Source organism: Oncorhynchus clarkii, chromosome 30, assembly GCF_045791955.1.
Source record: "Oncorhynchus clarkii lewisi isolate Uvic-CL-2024 chromosome 30, UVic_Ocla_1.0, whole genome shotgun sequence".
Classification (NCBI taxonomy): domain Eukaryota; kingdom Metazoa; phylum Chordata; class Actinopteri; order Salmoniformes; family Salmonidae; genus Oncorhynchus; species Oncorhynchus clarkii.
In genome coordinates, this window is record NC_092176.1 from 13,683,973 (window position 1) to 13,690,013 (window position 6,041).

Sequence of the window (6,041 nt, forward strand, 5' to 3'; positions counted from 1 at the left end):
TTGCTGGCCAACTGATTTTCTTGTGGAGTTTGACGGTCGATACTGATAGTGGATAATATTTAACATAATAGAAATAGGAAACAGAGAAAGTCGGGGTAGCCTGTAATTAAGACATTCGAGAGTGCCCATCCCTGCAAGTTAAAAGGTCGTACAATTCAAATTCCGCATCATGGCACAGCATTTCATAAACTTTACTGTGGGAAAGTTGATAGACAGCAAAGAACAAATTTACAGTGACGGCAAAACCCTAACGATGCTGGGCCAATTGTGCGCCGCCCTATGGGACTCCCAATCGCAGCGGGTTATGATACAACCTGGAATCGAACCAGGGTCTGTAGTGTCACCTCTAAGGCAGTGGTCTAAGGCACTGCACTGAGATGCAGTGCCTTAGACCACTGTGCCACTCGGGAGCCATGTCAATGTTAATATGGCAAACATTTGCTAGCTAGCTAACCAATAACTTTAACCATTTAATTAAGAGACAACAAGTGCTCATTGTGCAAATGTATTTATGATATCAATAAACATTGGAGACTAAATATAGTTTACAATCTACACCAACCCCGTCTGTTTTTCCCCATGATTGTGCACGCATCGGTTTTGTAGCTAAACTCTGACGCTCGTTGGATGTTGCAGGGCTTGCAAACTATTACAGAAACCCAGCTGCGAGCTGCCCAGTGACATGCGCCTACCAGACGGGCTAAATGCCTTTTACGCTCGCTTTGAGGCAAGCAACACGGAAGCATGCATGAGAGCACCAGCTGTTCTGGACGACTGCGTGATCGCGCTCTCCTTAGCCGATGTGAACAAGACCTTTAAACAGTTCAACATTCACAAGGCCGCGGGGCCAGACGGATTACCAGCACGTTTACTCACAGCATGCGTTTACCAGCACGTTTACTCACAGCAACTAGCAAGTTTCTTCACTGCCATTTTCAACCTCTCCCTGACCAAGTCTGTAATACCTACATGTTTCAAGCAGACCACCATAATCCCTGTGGCCAAGAAAGCGAAGGTAACCTGCCTAAAGCGAAGGTAATCTGCCTACAACTACTCTGTGTTGTTGCATGTGTCGAATTGCTACGCTTTATCTTGGCCAGGTCGCAGTTGCAAATAAGAACTTGTTCTCAACTAGCCTACCTGGTTAAATAAAGGTGAAATAAATAAAATGAAAAAATGACTACTGCCCAGTAGCACTCACGTCAACACCATCATCCCGGAAACCCTAGACCCCCTCCAATTTGCATACTGCCCTAACAGATCCACAGATGAAGCAATCTCAATTGTACTCCACACTGTCCTTTCCCACCTGGACAAAAGGAACACATATGTGAGAATGCTGTTATTTGACTACAAAGCTCATCACTAAGCTAAGGACCCTGGGACTAAACACCTCCCTCTGCAACTGGATCATTGACTTCCTGAAGGGCCGCCCCCAGGTGGTAAGGGTAGGCAACAACACATCTGCTACGCTGATCCTCAACACATTGTTTATTTTCAGCGAGCTGGAGAGGTTTCAAACAACTCAATGCAACAAGTACACATGTCGATCAGGAGCTCAACCGGTTCCCTTATATACTGGTTACAGACACGTTCGCATTAGGCATAGTTCATAGGGTTGGTTCCGGCATGTGTCTGGCACATCTCCTTTCGTAACCTAAATAACAGCGTTCTGCCAGATGGTCCTAAGGAGGAGGTCATGATGCGCCCCCCCCCCCCCCCCACATATTTTTACCAGGCACAGGCAGGAACCAAGGATTGTTTATGACACCAAAGACAAGATTAAAATTTTCAAGACTGTAAAATTTCCTTCGCGTTGGCAACTGCTCGGCATCCGACCTTAAGAGGCTACAAAGAGTAGTGCGTACAGCCCAGTAGAGCCAAGCTTCCTGCCATCCAGGACCTATATACTAAGCCAGGGGTGGGAAATTTCAGTCCTCGAGGGCCTGATTGGTGTCACAGTTTTGCCCCAGCCCCAGCTAACACACCTGACTCCAATAATCACCTAATCATTATCTTCAGTTTAGAATGCAATTTGATTAATCAGCTGTGTTTGCGAGGGATGGAGAAAAAGTGACACACCAATCAGGCTCCCGAGGACTGGAGTTGCCCACCCCTGTACTAGGCGGTGTCAGCAGAAGGCCCAAAACAATTTCAAAGGCTCCAGTCACCCAAGTCATAGACTGTTCTCTCTGCTATCATACGGCAAGCGGTACCAGGGAGTGTTAAGTCTAGGTCCAAAGCCAAGTCTACCCCCAATCCATAAGACTGTTGAACAATTAATAAAATGGCCACCCAAACTATTTGCATAGACCCCCCCCCCCCCTTTTGTATTTACACTGATGCTACTCGTTGTTTATTATCTATGCATAGTCACTTTACCCCTACCTACATGTACAAATGACCTCGACTACCCCTGCACATTGACTCGGTACCGGTACCCCCTGTATATGGCCTCGCTTTTTTATTGTGTTACTTTCTTTTTCTTTTATTTAGTAAATATTTTCTTAACTCTACTTTCTTAAAACTGCATTGTTGGTTAATGGCTTGTAAGTAAGCATTTCACGGTAAGGTTGTTATATTCGGCACATGTGACAAATAAAATTGGATTTGATTTAAACAACCAACCCGTTTATGGAGAATGGTGTTTTTTCTGTCTGAAAAAATAAAGTAGATGCTGTTTCCACTTGGAAGCGGTAGGTTCGCTAGACCTTATTTATGGTTTCCTCACATGTACAGGTGGTGGAATTATTAGGGAATCAAGTCAAGGTCAGAATACAGCGTATCTGTGAATACACCTCCGCCACAGCTTCATTTATTCAATCTCCACACAAAATGAATAGCAGGTGAATAGCACGGTATTCTCATGCTTAAGTTAATCGTCAGAATACGCATAGAGAAATAAGTGCAAAAAAAGGGAATTAGGTTCCATTTACGGGTCAGAATCAGGCCCTTAGAGACTTACCCCGAAAGACTCACAGCTATAATCACTGCCAAAGTTGATTCCACAAAGTTTTGACTCTGGGGTGTAAATACGTATGTAAATGAGATATTTCCATATTTAATTTTCAATACATTTGAAAACATTTCTAAAAACATGTTTTCACTTTCTCATTATGGGGAATTGTGTGTAAATGGTTGAGAGGTATTTATTTTTTAATCCATTTTGAATTCAGACTGTAACACAACACAATGTGGAACAAGTCAAGGGGTATGAATACTTTCTGAAGGGACTGTAGCTACACTATACAGAAAAGAAAGAATCAAACCAAATAGTTTCCCCCTTGTTTTAGCAGAAGCAGGCTTGATTCTATAATCTATTCAAGTGTGCTTCCGCCTAACCCATTATGCAAACAGTATTGCTCTATCAGACAAGAAGGATGGGTAACTACATTCTCAGAATTTCAGATCAGTTCAACTATTCACTGGACAAAGGAAGAGGATTCAGAAAGGATGAGGCTCTATCTGAATGAATACCACAACACACTGTATTTTATGACCTTCAGATACATTTTGTGATTCTCTCTTCAAATAATAACCAGGAAGCCTCTAGTCATGAGCTGTGTGAACATATGAGATACAGCAAATCTGCTTGTCTTAAATATCAATAACATGCAAACTAAGACTTCTACATGCATGATGCTTAACTTACATATGCTATGTAAGTAAGACAAAATCTACAAGATGTGATGAAGTTACAGAGTGGCTTTCCTGAGGACTGTTACAGTGTGTATGTCTGACCTAGACCATGGTATTTGCGACCTGCGGATGTGACAGTCACACGGGGCCGTGACCATCTGTGGCAGCAGGAACAAAAGGACTGGGAGGAGAGGATGAGGGACAGGGTTAACCCTAACCTCGTGACTGACTCCCTGCCCCTGCCTCGCGCTTGTGCATGATGGGAGCTTCGGGTTTTTACTAGCGGAATGCAACAACGCAGATGACCCCGTGCCCTTGCACACAGCCACACAGTAACCCCCAACTCCAAAAACTCTAGCCTAGCCATTCACATCCATCACCTCTGAAGCTTATAGAGTTGCTCTGTTGTTTATCGACTCTTCTATACATCCTCCTATTTGTGCCAATGAGATCAGATCCACGGAAGATACCATTTCCATTGCTATTCACACGGCCGCAACACATCTGGACAAGAGGAACACCTATGTGAGAATGCTATTAACAATTCAGCATTCAACTATTGTTCCCATCAAGCTCGACACCAAGCTCAGAGTCCTGAGTCTGGACACCACCCTCTGCAAATGGATCCTGGACATCCTGACGGGCATACCACAGGCTGTGAGGACTGGTAACAACACCTCCTCTACAATGACTCTTAACACAGGGGCCCCCCAAGGGTGTGTCCTCAGCCCTCTGCTGTACTCCCTGTTCACCCACGACGCATGGCTTTGCACAACTCCAAGTCCATTATCAAGTTTGCTGACGACACCACGGTTCTAGGCCTTATAACAACAACGAGTCAGCCTATAGGGAGAAGGTAAGTGATCTGGCATTGTGGTGCCAGGTCAACAGCCTCTCCCACGTCAGCAAAACTAAGAAGTTAATTGTTGACCTCAGGAAGCAGAAGAGGGAACATGGCCCGATCCACATCAACAGGACTGCAGTAGAGAGCAAACAGTTTGAAGTTCCTCTGAGTTCATATCACAGAGGACTTAACGTGGACCAACAACACCACCACTCTTGTCAAGAGGAGGCAACAACGTCTCTACTTCCTAAGGCGGCTGAAGAAATTCGTCATGCCACCCCGGGTCCACTCCAAATAATATTGTTGCACCATCGAGAGCGTCCTGACTGGTTGCATCACGGCCTGGTACGGGAATTGCTCCATTCACGTGGTGAAGGTGGTGAAGATGGCCCAGCACATCACTGAGGCCGTGCTCCCACCCATCCAGGACATGTATTCGAAATGGAGCCTGAGTAAGGCCCGCAGAATCATCAAGGACCCCACACACCCAGCCATGAGCTGTGCACTCGCTTACCATCGGGCAGATGGTATCAGAGCATGAGGTCTGATACCAAAAGGCTCAGAAGCAGTTTCTATCTACAAGCCATCAGACTGCTGAACAGTTAAACTGGACTGACCACCTGCTCTGATTCTCTGCACCTTAACAAACACGCATGCACGCACGCGTGCACACACACACACACACACACACTACACAAACAACACAACTGCTGCTGCTACAAGACCTTTATAATGAATACTGCACAATTTAAACACTTGCCCCTCAATCCCCCTTCCCTGAATAAACATGTAAATACTGGACTATAAATTGTGCCTTCCTGTATTATATTTATGCTCAAATATTTAATATATTCTACTGAACCATTTACTTTATGTTGGTATTCTTATCTTTCCTTATTTCTTATAGCTGTTGCATTGTCGAGAAGGAACCTGCAAGTAAGCCTTTCGTTGGACGGACGACACATACAACTAATAAAACTTTAAACTTGAGGCCTCCCGAGTGGCTCAGTGGTCTAAGATACTGCATCTCAGTTCTAGAGGTGTCAATACAGATCCTGGTTCGATTCCAGGCTGTATCACAACTGGCCATGATCGGGAGTCCCATAGGGCGGCGCACAATTGGCCCAGTGTCTTCCGGGTTAGGGGAGGGTTTGGCCAGGGGGAGCTTTACTTGGCTCATCGTGTTCTTGTGGTGGGCCGGGGGCCTGCAGGCTGACCCTCAGTTGAACAGTGTTTACTCCGACACATTTTTGTTGAAAAGTGCGGTTTGGGCGGTCATTTTTCGGAGGACGCATGACTTGACCTTCCCCTCCCGAGCCCGTTGCAGCGATGAGACAAGATCGAAATTGAGGAGAAAAATACAAATTGTAACTTGAAACGAGCAGGTCAAAACAACCCATAGAGACAAACAATTAGCTCCTCATAGGTAATAAATGAATTCTCACATCCTCTCTTGCTTATACCCGCTCCCACACTCAATAATAACTTGAACATAGAAATGATTAAGGCTCTTGTGACCCCGATGCTGATCCTTTCTGGTAAACTTCATCCTTCAAAC